Source organism: Petaurus breviceps, unplaced genomic scaffold (assembly GCF_028583685.1).
Source record: "Petaurus breviceps papuanus isolate PSGF00001 unplaced genomic scaffold, PetGlider_PUasm1.0 90775, whole genome shotgun sequence".
In the NCBI taxonomy this organism is placed as follows: Eukaryota; Metazoa; Chordata; class Mammalia; order Diprotodontia; family Petauridae; genus Petaurus; species Petaurus breviceps.
Genome location: NW_027187342.1, coordinates 12163416 through 12181271, shown reverse-complemented (window position 1 = coordinate 12181271; position 17856 = coordinate 12163416). Strand labels below are relative to the sequence as shown.

Here is a 17856-nt window from a genome sequence, read left to right as displayed (position 1 = left end):
GTGTACATACATATATGTATATGTTTATACATGTCTATATTGCATATAAATGGAAAATGACTCCCACATCAGTAGTCAGTCATGTCCTTTCTGTTAAAATTTTGTGAGGTTCCTTTCTTGTGATGTTATTTTGTGCTTGGGTATACCTAATACTTCCCAAAACCCTCCTGAAAGAAAGAGTTCTTTTTTCTTTTTTTTTTTTTTAAATAAGCAATTGGGGTTAAGTAACTTGCTCAAGGTTACACAGCCAGTTATTTCTGGGTGTGGTGCGAAGTATCTGAGCCCAGATTTGATCCCCAGGTCATCCTGACACTGGAGCCAGTGCTCTTACTCACTGAGCCACCTGGCCGCCCCTAAGCAATTGGGGTTAAGTAACTTGCTCAAGGTTACACGGCCAGGTGTTTCTGGGTGGGTGCTAAGCGTTGGAGCCTGGGATTTGAAAGAAAGAATTCTTGATATAGAGAAGCAAAGCTTTTATGCATTTTGTCATTACCATCTTTAGTTTCTTACCCTTGAACTGGTTTTTTCCTACAGATTTTTCATTTTTCTCCCCTAGCCCTCTTTTGCATTGAAACTACTAAGTATTAAAGCATATGCTTTAATTTAATTATAGTTATATAATTATAATTAAATAACAATTTAATTGAAGGGCCTTATTAAATTCTTCATAAAATTTCTGTACCTCCTTATCCTCTTTCTCCTTATCTTTTTACTTTACTGCTATTTTCTCTCTCCTTTCCTCCCTCCCTCCCTTCCTCCATCTCTGGTGCACATTTTGCTTATACCAAGACTATCAAGATTCATGTGATTCATTTGTATAATAGTATGTCTATGCATTGGTCGCTGAACAAGTTAGGTCAATGTTTAAGGCAGGAGTTTTAATCTGTGTTGTGTGAACTTGGTGTTTTTGTTTGTTTGTTTTACTATTTTGACAATTATTTCAATATAATTGCTTTCCTACATAGTCCTATGTGTTTTATGCATTTAAAAATATTATTCTCTTAAGGGGTCCTTTGACTTCATCACACTGCTAAAAGGGTCTAAACACAAAAAAGGTTAAGAATCCCTGATTTAAAGGTTAAGGATTAGACCCGTTATTTCATTGGTATAGGGAACTCCCAAATGAAGGAACTCTCTCTACCAATGCAGGTTGGCACCTTTTCTTCAACTTACAGTCTTAGAGAGTTGCCTGGAACACTGAGAGGTTAAGTGACCTACCCAGAGTCACACAGCCAGAAGTGTCAGAGATATAACCTGAAACCAGGGCTTCCTGGCCAGCTGTCTGTCCACTGTGCTATACTGTCACTCCAATGTCTATAGCCACCGTAAAAGTAGCATTATTTATACAGCAAGCTCTGCTTTCTTTTCTCCACCCTGCCATTGGCACTGAAGTAGAGAGAGGGCTACCCAGACCCCAAATCCATGTTACATTATTCTTTTATTTATGACTTGCCATGGCAGAGTATTCATCATTAGGGAGTCAGCCTACTGGTACTAGGGTTGAACCTTTCTCTGTTGATCTAGGCTGGTCCTTAAAAGGTTGGTCTAGTCTGAATCCATCCTTGTGGCCAGCTCTAGTGGTTTGCTGGCCTCACTTTGTAGGATTTAGGGTCCTCTCCACACATTAGAGCTGGACTTTGTAGAGGAACATAAATGCATCCAAATTATATTCCATTTCAAATTCCTAAGTGGATTTATGCTCTTGTACTTCTAGAACTGATTTACCCTCTGTAACCCTGTCTGTAATTTCATCTCTGATTTCTGAGGATTAATTTGTTAATAGGGGAGGAGAGGTGGGTAGAGGAAAGGAGAGTTGACATGCTAGAATAATACAGATTGCAAATGTTCTGCATTCCACGTGCCAACTCCCCATCTCTATGAGCTAGGGAATTACGGAAATGGATGACTTCTTGACCCTGGGCTTTCTGAATTTCAGTTTTTATTGTTGAGTGTTCAAATTAGATCTTAATTTGATTATAAGAAAATGACTTAATTTGTTTATTTTCTGCTTTCTTAAGATTGACAGGGATGGGGTTGAGGGTAAAGCTCCATATTCCCTCTGAGATTATATTTCCTGCTCAGCTCAGACTCAGCTGCCCAGATTCATGTCTCTGCCTGGGCCAGCACCAGGCTTGGCCTGCCTTTGCTATAGTGCTAGGCTCTTCTGCCCTGACCCCACTGCAGCCTCCTGGGCCACATCCACAGTAGTACAGCCGATATTCTCCCATTTGCTATTGCTATGTGTACTCCCTAGGCTGCTGCTATAGACAGCACCAAGATCCTTTGGGGGCATTTTGTCAGCATCCAAGTACAGGGTCGATGCTGTTCTCTTAGATAGTCTTGGCAATGAAAATGAAGTTTTATTAATACTTCAGTCACAGCTACTCTTTGGATGGAAACAGCTTGTTAATATTACTGGCATTGTGAAATAGAGAATTTCCCAACAAGATAAAAAAAGAAAAGCCTTTTCACTCAGTGAACCAGCAAACATTTACTGAGCACCAATTATGTATAAGTAAAATGTCCACTCCTTAAGGGCAAAAACTGTTTTTTCTTTTTTTTTTTTTGCTCTAGGTACATAATGAATATTTGTTGAACCTGAATTAGAAGGCATTATTTAGGATTCAAAAGAATAGAAGCCATGCTAGTGCCTTCCCTCTGAGATTATCTCCAATTTATCCTGTACATATATCTTTTTTATATATAGTTATTGGCATGTTGTCTCCCCCATTAGAATATGAGCTCCTTTAAAGGCAAAGATTGTTTATGCCTTTGATTGTATCCCCAGTGTTTAGCACAGTGCCTGACATGTAGTAAACATTTATTAAAATGCCTGTTGGCTTGACTTGAAGACACAATCTCTCCCCCTACGGAACCATAGGCTATCTGGGAGGACATCACTTAACATGTCTAAATAGATAACTAAATGCCAATTGAGTGGTATGGACAGTAAATGCTGCATGTGTTCAGAAAAGGAGGATATAACCCATTGCTACAGACCACAAAGTCTTCGTGGAGGAGGATGAGGTTTAAGGGAAGAGATGAGAAGATATTCCAGATTGGGGCAGAAATGCATATAGTGTATTCAGGGGATACAGAGTAGACTAGTTTGCTTGGAGCAAAGGGATTGAGTAGGGAAGTAGTTTAAAATAAGACTAGCCAGATGTGTAGAGCCTAGATTGTAGAGTACCTTAATTGACAGACTGGGGGATTTGGATATTGTACTGTGGACAATGGGGGAAGCCATCAAAGTTTTTTGTACAAAAGAGTAACATGATGAAAGTAGTATTTTAGGAAAATTAATTCGCATGTAGTTTGGATTAAAGGAGGAAAGAAAAAGAAACATCCTATATCTCCCAGAAGTCTGGCTAAAATTGTTTAGCAAACAATCAGAATTGAAGAGGACTTGTCAGGAGTTTCAAACCCTCAAATATTCAAACTATGTTGCCAAAGAACTCTGTCTTTTACGGGTCCTGAGCCCCATTCCTGACTTTTTTCCTGTTGCCCCGTCAACCAGGTCTTGATACTATTAACAGTAAATCTAAGTAAGCCAAGAGTGGAACAAGGTTATATGCTAGAATTGCTTATAGTATAAATCAGCAAACCCAGAATCATATTCAAAATCAATATCATCATCGCATATAAGGCACTGGCGTCGTGCTTCCAGGATAAAGGATGATCTTATTATCCCAGTGGTCCGAACTACCCAATCCTAGAATTGGCCTTATTCACTTGGGAGATTTTTCACATTAGAAGACTTAAGCAGACCTTACTTCACCTACACCATTTTGGGGATATGTGTCTTAGTCCTGATGTTATTACGCTCAAAACAAAATGCAATGTTCCCCACCCCCCACCCCAGTCACCCACTATTAGCCTCCATTTTCAGAAACTTGGAATTTTGTGGTTTATTCTGTGCTTTTGCCTTCCTTCTTCTGTTTTGCATGATAGCTCAGATGGAATAGAACCAAAGAAACAGGATCTTCCCTTTCTGACCATTTCTATTTAAATTCAAGGAGCTCAGCGAGAGAACCATGTTGAGTGAAAAGAATAGATATGTCCTTTTGAGCAATTTTGTGATTCATCTAGTTGGAGGGAATTTAGAATGGTTTGATTACCACCCACCATCATCTCTCTGCCTTCCCATGCCAGCTAACTCATCAGGTGTATATTTTAGTGCCATCTCTGTATTTAATTTAATTCGAACATGATCAGTAATCCCTCAGAAGTCATGTATACCCACATAACTTGTTTTGTGGTGTTTAAACAAATTTCAAATGAGTTTCCATTTTTCTTCCCTATCTCTTTCATGTAAATATACATCAATTTGTTTGTCAAAGTTGTTTGCAAATTAGCTTACTTTAGAATATGCCTAATCAGGAGTGGTGAAGAACCCTAATTTGAACACCAACCTAAAATTAGAAATTCTGCCTGTTCATTGCTGTGCTGTTATTGGGGGTGGAAGGGTGCGGAGGGAAAAGTTTCATTTTCAAGACTGAGGAAAAACTGGCCCATCTCCAAATGTGAGACATCTTTGAGTCAAGCAACAATTGTGCCTTGTGTGTTTTCTCCATTGTGACATGAGAATGATTTCTTCTTAGCCAAAAACTTGCAGATTTGTTGCAGTCCTAAGCAGAGCATCTAAAAATAATTTCTTCCAGAATGTTTTTCAGCTAAAGCTTTTCTGAGTACAGAAATTTTTTGCAGCAAAAACACAAGATCCTGCCAAAAATGGGAGCTTATAAAGTGAAACTTGGAGATGTTATTGTGAAAAACATTAGAAATCACTCAGTGCTTTGATTGTATTGGGTTGATTTTGTTGTGTTTATGTAACCTAGCTACATTTTGTTTGCTTTTTGTAGGGCACTGCTAAAATCTCTTTACAAATGCTAAATCCCAGGACTTAGGAAAATCAGATAAGGGGCAAATAATTTCTGATTAATTCTACTTCTGCTCTAGTAAATGCAGTCTAATAAGATTTTAAAGTGCTCAGACCTAGAATCAGATGTGTTTTGAGTGGGCTAGAGGATTGAATTGAAGGCATTTTGTCCAGATACAAGAACAAGTCTCTGGGTTTCTGTTGCTCATACCAGCTTAAAAATGAGGATGGTGATATTTGCCACCTCCACACCCACGGAGGATAGTGTGATGGGGCTGTTTGTCATGCCCGTCACCCTGCCTGGAAGGTACTCCCTCTGCACCTCTGCCTCTTGGAACACTGGCCTTCAACGCTAAGCTCAAGTATCATTCTCTGCATGAGACCTTTTCTGGTCTACTAGCTACCAGTACCTTCACCTCCTCCCTCACCCTTCTATCTATTTTGTGGGTTCACGTGTGTGTGGGTGTGTGTGAGCCCACAGACATGTCATCTCCCCTGTTGGGATTTAAGTTTCTTGAGATCAGGGATGATTTTACTTCTTTCTTTGTATCCTCAGTGCCTGGCACAAAGTGTTTAATAGATGATTATTGATTGATTGCTTCTTTAAGATCTTTGGATCAAATTGGATGTCCTTGTGCTCTTGGTTTAAGAGCACATATTAATCTAACCAAGGTTAGCTAGGTGCCTCATGGATACAGTACCCAGCCTTGAGTCAAGAAGATTCATCTTTGTGAATTCAAATCCAGCCTCAGACACTACTAACTGTGTGACCCTGGGCAAGCCACTTAACCCTGTTTGCCTCAATTCCTCCTCAGTAAAATGAGCTGGAGAAGGAAATGGCAAACCATTCCAGTATCACTTCCAAGAAAACCCCGAATGGGGTCATGAAGAGTCAGATGCAATTGAAAACAACCAATGAAGAAAGTTTCAGAATGGTAGAATAGATAGAAGGTTAATCAATCAATCAATCAACCAATTAGCAAGTATTTATTAAGTACCTGCTATGTGATAGGTCTTGGGGATATGATTATAAAGAATGAAACAATACCTACTCATGAGGAATTTACATTATAATGAGACAACAAATACATATATAAATATATAAAACAAATGTAAAATGAATAAATGTAAGTATATACAAAGTAGTTGGTAGTTTGGGAGGGAGGGCAGTAGCGGTTGGGGGGATTAAGAAAGTATTCATTCAAGAATATGGTGATTGAGTTGTATCTTAAAGAAAGGGTCTCTTGGCAGTGGATAGAGAGCATTGGGCCTGAGTTCAAATCTAGCCTCAGACACTTAGAAGCTGTGTGACCCTTGGCAAGTCACTTGACCTTTTTTTGCCTCAGTTTCTGCAACTGTCAAATGGGCATAATAATAGCACCTACCTTCCTGGATTGTTGTGAGGATCAAATGAGATAATTGTAAAGTGCTTCATACAATGCCTGGCACATAATAGGCACTATGTAACTGTATATTCCCTTCGTTCCTTTCCATCTTGGCATTAAGAAGACCCAGATTCAACTCCTGCCTCAGCTATATACAGGCTTAGAGAGCCTGAGTACATCATTTAACCTTTCAGTGCCTCTGACAGCTTTCCAAAACTGAATCATAGAGGAGAGGCATGTCTGTATGAGTGGAGTGAGTTTCCACAGCAGGAGGTCTGATTTGATTTCTAAATGAAATCAAAGATCCCTCCCCACCCCCCAAATATTTATTCAATTAAAGAACCTTTTGTTTGAGCAACAGCAAATCTGTTTCTTCCTTCAAACCCATTCAAAGACAAGTCATAGTTGTCAGACCCCAAATACATGTCCATCTTAACAATTCATGAGCATAGGGGAATAAGAAGAATAGCTGATTTCCAGTGATGGAAGGCATCCCAGAACCCTGTTCTTAGTATTCTGAGAAATGCAGACAGCTCTTTGTGGGCAGTATTCTTGGGATTCCAGTGCCCTGTTACAGCAGGGCACCAAAACTAGCTGGAGCAGGGCCAGCAGATCAAACAAAGGCCTCTAGGAGGTCCTTCTGTGTTGGCAAAGCAAAATCCAGCATTTGGCTGCTGTCAGTTAGGATTTTCTTGCAATTGCCATTTTTGAAGGTTTTCCCTGGGCTCTCCTGATACCTAACAGTCTTGGTGATTGAGAAGGCATGAAGGACGTGGATTGGGTCTGAGGATACAGAAAGATGTTTGTACAGTTGGTAACACAATTTCCACCTGGTACTTCCTTGAAGTTTCTTTATGAAGTGGGATGAATTTGCCTTTCATATCTTCTGTGTCTCCTTTTTAACTCCCTTTGATGCCCTATTCCCGTCTACCTAAAGCTTTTGTGCTGCTTCAGGACCTTCTGATCAATGAAGTAAGCAGTCTGATTAATTGACATCAAACCTAAATTCCTGCTTTTCAGTTTCTACCAGTTGCTCCTAGTTTTGACTGCTAGGGTAAAGATCTTAGCCAAAAACCTAAGTCTTTCTTTCATATTAGCCTTTCAAATACAAACTCTTGAAAACATGTGTGCCTACTGTATTTGACACCAAAAGCAGATCCCTTTTTAACACGTCTCCTCCCTATGACCAAATTATTTTTAGTAATAATAATGAAATGAAACAAATAATAATAGAAGAGTAATATAGGCAAGGAAACTTTTCTTTTATTGAAATATATATATATATATATATAAAATCATGTTAGTAAAAAATTAAAAATAATTATAGTACAAAGAAAAAATAGATTAATATTATTTAATTGCATTAATGTATTTTTTCCACTTCATAGCATTTTATTTTTTCCAATTACATGTAAAGATAGTTTTCAACATTCACTTTTATAAGATTTTGAGTTCCAATTTTCCTACTCCCTTCCCCCCTCTCCAAACCCTTCCCAAGATGGCAAGCAGTCTGATATAGGTTATACATATATTAAATATTAAGCATATTTCCACATTAATGTATTTTTTCCAGGAGAACACAGGACGATTACTGGGGGGGATGGGAAGCAGATGAAGGATTTACAAATTCTTCAGACACTGGAGGGAAGGCCCCTGGGGTTCCTGAGGGTTGCTGGGGACTTCATGTTGCCATCATCTCCTGTGGGAACTGGATAGTTATAAGGGGTCTCGAAATTGATCATGCCTGCGTACTTGGTAGAGGGGCTTGAGGGTGGGGGGCCACAAGGAGAGCCAGGGTGCATATGGGGAAGGACATGGTCAGCACTGGCTCCTTGGCCCAGGCCTCCTTTAGGAACCAGCTCAGTCTGCCCACCATGTTGACCCTAATGTATTTTTTTAAAAGGGAAAATATACCTACATAAAATTTTGTTACCATAATGAATAACAACATTATAGTTTCTCCTTTTGAGCCTTAACTTCCACAAATTTGATCTTTGCTTGTTTGTATTTAGTAGATAAAAAGCTAAATTTGTCAATCTATCTTCATTCATAAACAAAGAACACTTTTTGTTTATTTTTATTTCAAACTTTCACATAAAGCAACAGATATACAAACAGGAAAAGTCTTAAACATAAGGATAAGTTTGGCAGAGATTCTTTAACATCCCATTTTTTATAAGTGAATTTTAATAAAACCTAAACATCTATAGAAGATACAAATTAGGCAATGATTAAATCGTACCACTAATGTAATGTTTTATTTTCTTGATTCGTTCTTTCGTTTTAAACAACTAACAATTTAAAAAGAATAAATTTCCATTTTAAAGATATTATTTAAATTTAGTAAAATATTGCATCTATGAACTAAAATGTGTACTTAACAAACAAAAAGAACATATTTCACAGTTCAGACTGTTTCACCATTTTAAACTTTAAACACAAATGAAAATTCCAAGTGCTCACATAGAATGACAAAATTGAGATAACTCAAGTTTGTTTTTCACAATTACTGTGTTACAAAGAGGGCAATTTAGGTTTCAGTATCCCAAAAAAGTTCTAACAATTAGAGCTGTCCAAAACTGGAATGTGTTGCCTTGAGAGGTGGTGGCTTCCTCCTCCTTGGAGGTCTTTAAGCAGAAAATGAATGAGCACTAGGGATATGTTATAGTGGAGATTACTTTTGATGAGTTGGGCTAAACTAGATAGCTATTAAGGTCCCTTTCAACTCTCAAAATCTTGTCATTCTGTGAAAGGCCTCACCTGGGAAGAGCAACAGAATTTAAAAAACTAGATTAAGTATTCTAAGATTTCAAACAAGAAGAGAGGCAATCTCACATTTGGGAGACCACCTATTCAAAGGGGCATTGGCAGGAAAGCAAATGTCCAGTATTAGAAACAGGCAATAGATCAGTTTGACTGGAATGGAGACTGTGTGAAAGTAAGTAATGTAAAATCTGCAAAGACAGGTAGGAGCCAAACCATGAAGAAATTTAAATACCAAGTTGAGGATTTTGTGTTTTATCCTGCTGGAAATAGGGAACTACTGACAAAGGTTTTACAACTATCAATTTTGTAGTTCTTTGCAGAGCATCAGTTTTAGAGGAGAGAGATTAGAAAAAGGAATGCCAGTTTGTAGGCTATTGAAGTCATCCAGGCAGATATGGTCCTGAATTTCATTGAATAGAGGCTTTGTGACTAGAGAGAAGTGGATGGTTGCAAGATATGTCGTAGTGGTTGGTAGAATCTACAAGGTCTGGCAGCTTGAATGCATTAGTGTAAGGTTGTTGTTTGTCTTTCCTTCTTGAAGAAGATCATGACATCATGAAGGTGATGCTGTGACTTGCAAGTGAATTGGATTTAAGTGAGGGAAGGTTGTGCAAAGTCACCAGGTTCACTCTCTCCTCCAGAGCTATCTGTGGTCAGTGGCAAGATACAGATCAGGAGACTGAAAATGTCCTCAGATGCAGTAGGAGACCTTGGCCTTCTTAAACTAAGGTCTTTCCCAGGTCTCAGTTTGACTGAGGCAAACCTATTCAAGTGATTAAGGCTAGGTAAGAAACGAAGCAAAGAATGGCCTCTTTTACCTAATTAAAAAAAAATCAATCTGGGAAGGGAAGATCCTCAAGTTTTCTGGCTAAAACAGAAACAGCTGCTATTTACACTCACTCTGAGCTATTGGGGTGAAAACACTGACCAAGTGGGGCTTGGGCTAGTACCTGTTGTTGATCAATTAATGAAAGTTGCAGTGATTTGCGCTTAAGGCCTGTCCTTAAGAAAGAAGTCTAGCCTCCCTACCAGTAAACCCCAAGATATCTTCAGCGATCAAGAATTCTATTCTTTTGGGAAGAGCACCCACAGGTAAGGGAAGGTGGTGTGGGAAGGAAGGAAAGAAAGATAGAAACACTTATTAAATATATATTAATCCCCAGGCATTGTGCTGAGCACCAGGGATACTAATCTAAGTAAAAATAAAGATAGTTTGTGCCCTAAAGGAGCTTATGTAGAGTTGAAGACTACCTACAAAAGGGAGCTGAAAAGGGTGGAAGGGTGGGAATGTAGGTACTGGGTGCAGGGAGTCAGGAACAGGGCTGGGAGGAAGAGCTAAGAGTCAAGGATGACTGAGATTGTGAACCTGGGTGAGTAGAAGGATGAAGTTTGAAGGAGGTATGAATTTAGGGAAAATAGGAGTTCCATTTTAGACATTTGAGTTTGAGATAGCCGTGGAACATCCCGATGGGGATGTTCAATGGGAAATTGATAATGTAGAACTAAAATTCAGGAAAGAGCTTCAAGATGGATGTATAGATTTGGGAGTCATCTGCATAGAGATGACCATTGAACCCACAGGAGCTTGTGTGATCACTGGAGAAGAATGAATGTATGGAATGTAAAGAGAAAAGGATCCAGCACAGCCCTGGGGGATGCCCACACAATAATGAACTCCTGTGCTCCTTATTTCGTGAGAGTGTATTCTCTTAGGATTTAGAGACTGGCTTTCCATTTTGGAGTGCCCCATTCACATCATGGGCCCACAGTGATTATGTTGTTAGTAAGTTTTAACTCAGTGACATAGTAAATAAAATGCAGTCCTAGGGCTCTTGATTTCATTCCCTTTAACACTTTAGTACTGTCACTTGCTTTCTGACTTCTTAGCATCTTCCTCTTCTTCAGATTTATAAACTGTGCTCAGAAGGCCCTTTACCAAAGGCAGAAGTGGCTTGCTTAATCATTATATTTCTGAAGAAGGATTCTTAGGATAAAATGACTTTTCAATACAACTTCTTGACACAAATGTTCATTGCCCAGAAATACTGTTGGAGAAGAAGTATTTATAATTCACCCAATATTTCTTGGTCTTGTTTATTTGCATGTCATTTTAGGAACAAGCATTAATATTAATATGACTCTGACTTGGATGTAGAGGTCAAGGAAATGAGAATATATTCCTGACCACAAAACCATCTAAGAAAGTATCTGCCCTCAGAGAGCTTAGATGTCTATGATTATGCCCGATCTCACCGCCTTTGGGGTTGTTAGAACCTTTGACCTAGATTCTTTTAATTACAAGAATTTTTTTAACTTAACAAACACCAGATAAAATGGTGAGGATTTCCATTCACAGAGTAGAGAAGAAAAAAAGGTCATACCTGGAACTGTGAACCTGTTTTGTACAGCTTGCTTTTTTCTTCTAAATAAAGAATAAATATAACAGCTTTTAAAGCTGTCCTGCCTATTTGTGTTCCTCTCTCACCTTCTTCTGTTTTCTTCTGTGCTTTTTAAAAAAAATAATTACATCAGTGATCCTCTTTTCTTTCTTTTCTTTTTATTTTTACTAGCCCTGTCACCAGCCCTCCTTTCTCCCAATTCCCCCTCTAAATTTTGACATAATTTCGAAAACAATTTTATCCTCTGCATTTTTTTAGGACGGCTTAGTATTGTGATCAAAAATATTACAGATTCTGGGAGAGAAAACAGGATATCAAAGCCATGTAAATTTTTCAGTAGTTTTTGCCAGTGTATCCCTGGGGAGGGAGAGGGAAGGAGCCTCTGAATTAATTAGTTCTTACTTTTGCCATCCTTTATTGAGTTCTATCATCTACTGCTTGGAGTGTCTGGGGGTGAAGATCTTCAGGTGTGTGAAGTCTTGGGAGGAAGGCAGCATGATACAGTGGTACCTAATCTAGGGTCAGAGGACCTGAAATGAGATCCTGGCTCTGTCTCTTACTTCCCCTTGCTTGTCAAAGGGCAGAAAACTGATACTATCAATGAAAAGAATGCCAGTGTCAGAGGGCTTTGGTGACTTTAGTAGGAAACGCTGACTTGTCTGTGGAAGTCACTGAGAATAATAATGAATGATAATAATAATAAATGATAGCTAGACCTCATATAGTTTTATATATAACTTTAAGGTTTGCCAACTGCTTTATATATGTTATCCCATTTGATCCATATAGAATATTAGAGCTGGAAGGGACCATCTACTTTGGTCCTTTCTCATTTTACAGAAGAGGAAACAAAGACCTTGGGAAACTTTTCAGCCCAGAGGGGTGTATAATTGAGGTGTAACTAAAAAAAAATCATTTTGAGGACCTTGGGAACAGTTTCTTGCTTTATCTTGCCACAAAAATGAATGAATTTGTTTGTTTGTTAATTGAGCCTAAATCTATTTGACATGTAATGAAGTGAATGCTTCATGTATGTTATGTTAATAAAGGAGTGTAGGGTTTTTGATTCAGTTGCTTGGAACAGCTGATGATGAAAATTTCAACTGTTCCATATCTAATTCTATAAATATCATCAACTGCATGACTTCCAAAAAAGTTTCAGGCAAGCAGAGGGGAAAAAATCCAAAAGATATAAAGCATAAAATTCCCAGAGCATGTACCAGTGCTCCTCCCAATTGAGCCACCTGGCAAGGGGCATTCTCTGTCCTGTGGTGGGACTACAGAGTAAAAATATCCCTGCTTGTGTAAAATATCCCTACTCTCTGACCAAAGAATGATAGTTATTCAAACTTGGGTAGACTTTCTAGTTTCTAAACATTTTTTTTTCACAATAGCCCTGTTAAGGTATGGAATACAGTTGTCCTTCCCACCTTATGGGGGGCTCCATTGCTCAGAGAAGTTAAAAGATTTCCCCAGGGTCTCACAGCTAGAAAGTGATAGTGCCAAAATTTATTCCAAGATCTCCTGACTCTAAATCTAGTAGTCTTTCTCCCTCATCTCAGAATATGGGGCCCAGATCAAAGAAGTCAGGTTTCTTCTATGCCTTCTCTATCCACTTTGAGGAAGCTATGACCTTTTCATCTTCTATAAAATGCTCTCATGTCTGGCACATGACCCACACCCAGAGGACATTCAATACATGTTTCTTTGTTAGAAGGGAGGATTGGGAAAGAGATAAAGGGAGACGGGAAATAACTGTTGTGTAAAAAACACAAGTCACCAATAAGACTTTGGAACAATGCTAGCTGATCATGATCATTAGTTCAATGACATACTGCACACAATCAACAAATCTTTACTGAGCATTTGCTAAGCATAGGATAGTGTTCTGGGTCTTGAGGGACTTACAAATTAGAATAATTCATATTTCTGTAGCACTTCATAGTTTATAATAACCCCAGCCATCTAGATTGTAATCTAGTTGGAGACATAAACCATTCACAGTGAAAAGATGCAAGAGTTTAGAAAAAAAAGAATGGAAATTGATCATAGGAGCCTTCAATGTCATCATGACCATCCCTGCACTAGGATCTGAGACAGGAAATGATCATAACCATTTTCAACCCACCTTCAACTATAGGGGGCAATAAATTGACTGACGGAAGTATCTAGGACAAATGAGAGAGGCATTAATTATATTGATTAGAATTTACAGGTCTCTTCTACCTTCCATTTTTTGTAACTCTCTACTTTTTCCCCCCACCCTGCTTACAGCCCTAGGATGGTGGTGAGGGTGTTTTGGTGAGCAGGGCACCTTTAAAAATGGCAAAGTATGTAAAACTTTAAAAACAAGTATTAGGTCTGGTTTATACAGTTTTTCTGGAAAATGGTTTTTGTGTGTGTTGTTGCCCAATCTTATCTTGCTGTATGTTCTTCGACGTGTTGTAGGCAGCAGGAAAGGGCAGAGGATGGATATTTGCTCTTTTAGACCTCAGGTATTAATTAACACATTCAGGAAATGTTAAGAGAATGATGAGACTCCAGGGCTCAATGATAGGGGAATATTTGACAAGGGATACTAAGATGATTTTTGTGACACTATTCTCTCTTGGTTCTCCCTTCTACCTGTCTGACTGCTTTTCTTGTCATCTTTGATGAATTACAACCTGCTCAAAAAAAATCGAATGTGTTGTCACACATTTTCTGCTCTTGGAACATTATTATTCATTGCCATGAAGGAATAGTCTCACACTTTAGGAAAGGCAGGATTCTCAAGCAGGAGGATGTGATGGTAAATGTAAGTTCTGTACAATTCAGGGCATGCAACTGTAACCTCACCATTGCTTTGAGAACCACTGACCAGTCTGGTGGCTCTCTTGCTCTAAGATAAAATGAAACTTTTCCATTTGGCATTTACAGCTACTTTATAATCTAGCTATAGCCTTCCTTTCCACTGTTACTGAACATTATTTCCTGTTGTGTTTTACATTCCAACCAAACTTGGTCGGCTTGCTGTTCCTCACAGATGAAGTTCTCTCTTGTCTATCCCTCCATAAAGGTGTTTCCCTGTGCATGGAATTCCCTCTTTCCCTCTCTCTCTCCCTCCCCACTTTCTCCTTTTAGAAGGTCTAACTTTCTTCAGGACCCAGCTCAAATGTTACTTTTATATGATTCCTTTTCTGGTTGTCACTTTTCTCCCTTCTCCATCTCCCACCTTCTCTCACTAGAATTACCTTGTATTTACTTTGCATGCATTTTGTATTTCCTTCTATGTGTACAGGCTTGCTGAGCTTTTCTTTGCTGTAAGGGAAGGTTGGGGTGGAGGAAGAGGTTTATTTCAGAAAGTAACTGTGGTTTTTAAAAGGATATCAGCTGATTACCCTAATAGAATGTAAGTTCCTTGAAGGCAGAAAATGTTTTAGTTTATCCTTGAATCTCCAAAACCTCACATAGCACCTGACACATAGTAGGTACTGGGTACTTCTTGATTGATGATGTCAGTGAATGTAACAAGTTCCTTGAGGGCAAGACTTGTTTTGTTTTTGTCTTTGTACAGCACTTGGCACAGTACCTGACACATAGTAGGTGTGCTTAATTAAAATAAGCTTAGTAAATGTTTATTTATTGATGCACACAAATAAATATAATATTGGCATATATGTGTGTGTGTACACACACAGATACACATGCAGCAATGGGGGGTTATTGCCTAGGGGCAGCAGGAAAAGAGGTAGCATTTTAGTTGAGCTTTGAAGAAATATAGGGATTCAATTAACAACAAAAAAATTCTCTACTTTCCATCTCCCACACTTAATTGAAAAAAGAAAAGAAAAACAAAGCCTTTATAACAAAACATGCATAGTCAAGCAAAAAAAAAATTTCCACCATTGTCCATGTTAAAAAAATATGTCTTATTCTGTATGGTGGGTCTGTCACCTCAGTTGGCTAGCAGGGAGTTCAGGGTCTAGCAGTTGTCCTCTGTTTTCTCAGTATAGCCCATCCATGGCACCACTGAGAAGGTGCACTCTACATAAAGAAATTTAGAAGAGGGGACCAACATGTAGACAAGTTTATACAACATTCCAAGTCCCAAGGCCACTGTTGACTTTGATTTGTAAGGAGGAGAAGGCCACCCCCAGCCATTGTGGTATGGCTTCTGGGAGAAGCCATACTAGGGTTGCAGAAGGTTGGGTCAGCATGAACAGAGTAATGAGCCTGAGCCAGGAATGATGATGGGGACATTCTGAGTATGAACTATGAGACTAGGAAGAATCTGCACGTTGACCAGGATTGTTTGGGAGGAGGAGATAGGCATCCTCTCCCTCTAGGTTAATGGATAGGTTAGTTAGGTTCCTCTAGGTTAGTGGTTAGAGTACTAGACCTGGTATCAGGAAGGCCTGAGTCTCTGGCACTGACTAGTTTGTATTTAGAGAGTCATAAACTTTGGGAGTCCCAAATCCCAAATTTGTTTTAATCTCTCTATACCTCAGGTTTTTTTAATCTGTAAAACAAGGGCATTGGACTCCATGACATTCCAAGTCCCTTCCATCTCTAATCTATCAGCCTACAATCCTGCTTTCCTCCATCACTGCCAAGCCATTTGAAAATAGCCACTGGGGCTTTGAAAGCTCCATTCTTTTTTCCTAAATGTTCCCTTCCCCCCTAATGTTCCCTTCCCTAAATGTTTAGTTCTAAGTCTTTAAAATGAAATAAAACTTTTAACCAACAACAGAGACTCAAACCTTTTGATGTGTCTTACTCAATGTACAGCTATCTAGATAAGAGAGAGGAATTTTTTTTGATATTTTCTCAAATAAACCACTTTATTTGAGAAGAGACATAATAATACAGTCAGGCTGGGTTGGGAGCTAGAGTTACAGAGGAATAGAAAATACAGACTGATGTTTGACACTCACAGGCATTATAAAAGCACCCTGGGCAGTCTAGCCATGCCATGCTGTGCCAGAAAATTGAGCTGCTTCTATATGCATTGTCTTAGGAAGGGTCTGAAGATCACCTGGCAAGATATAAGGTAGCAGACACTGAGGTGCTTTCTTGAGCTGAACTGCCAAGCATTCAGACCCTACTGTAGAGAGTGCAACGTTGTTTGAGTGCCAAACATATGTTTGTCTGAAAGACTATTTTACAGAGAACTCCCACTAGGCAAGTGCTCACATGGTGATCAGAAAAAGCCATACAAGGACACTCTCAAGATCTTTCTGAAGAACTTTGGTATCAATTATGAGACATGGGAGACACTGGTACAGTATGGTCCAGCATAGTGTGCTCCTGCCAAAGAAGGTGCTGTGCTTTATGAGCCAAAAAGAATTGTAGTAACTCTAAAAAAAAAAAAAGTGAGGTGAATAAATTTCTATAGCTCCCACCCAAATGTTCATACAGACTGCCTGACCTGTGGTAAGCTTTCCTAGCTTGTATTGGTACGATCAGCCACAGCTGGACACATTGTACATTGATCCCAACACTATGATGTAATTTGGGTCCTCTTTGATCACAAGGACAAACAACAACAAAAGAATCATGACCAAATATACCCAAGAATACCCTTGGTTTCATTCCCTTTACATTGAGCCTAAAAGCAGCAATAAGGAGATTACAACAAGCACTAGAGAGAAAAGCTGCTCTGACTTTAATCAGAGAAGCTTGAGACCGCTGGCTTTCTTACAGGTATTTCAAAAGAAATCAAACCTCCAAGGGGAAGGGAGTGGCTTGACCTGTAGGGCATCAATTGCACATATATAATGGTGGTACTGGTGCTACCATAGTAACCTAGCTTTACTTCCAGGGTCCAAACTCCCTTAGGTGGTTAGATTAGCAAATTGTAAAGAATGAGGCCAGGTCCTTTTTTAGAGGGAGCTTGAAGGGAGTGGTATAGAATGCTTGAGGAGTAAAGAGGTTTGGAATAGACCCAAAGGGAAATGAGACTCTGGAAGAGTAAAAGGACTGCCTTTCTTCAGTGTAGGACCAGTAGAGATGAGATAATATAAATTTGGAGGGGACCCAACCTTGGGTAACTTCTGTCAGCATGTTTTTAGAAACAGAGCGGGGAGGATCAATCAATCATTAAATCAATAAATCTAAAATTGTTATTTGGCAAGGCATGGGCAGCATTGGGCAAGAAAGCAGGATACTTGAGAACAGAGAACAGTGTAAAATTGAATGGATATTAACTACAGAGTCAAAATTAGGAAGGGAGGAAATTGAAACCTGAGCAGAAGTGCTAGCCTGACAGAGAACTGGGGAGCAGAGGAGGTAGTCAAAACGAGGATAAAGACTAGATTTGGGAATGCACGGGTGCATGGTATTTCTCCCTTTAGAATTTCAGCCCTTTGAGCACAGAGACTGTTTCATTTTTGTCTCAATTTCCAGTGCTAGGCACATATCAAGTATGTGTTTAATAAATGCTTGT

At 39.0% G+C, this 17856-nt stretch overlaps 1 protein-coding gene and 1 pseudogene across 3 annotated transcripts in view; one reads left to right on the top strand and one right to left on the bottom strand.

Moving 5' to 3' along the window:
• The window catches only part of COMMD1 (copper metabolism domain containing 1), a 274646-nt gene that overhangs the window by 233314 nt on the left and 23476 nt on the right, over nucleotides 1–17856 (top strand). The window lies entirely within an intron of this gene.
• Nucleotides 7885–8140, bottom strand: LOC138146952 (NADH dehydrogenase [ubiquinone] 1 alpha subcomplex subunit 3 pseudogene; annotated as a pseudogene).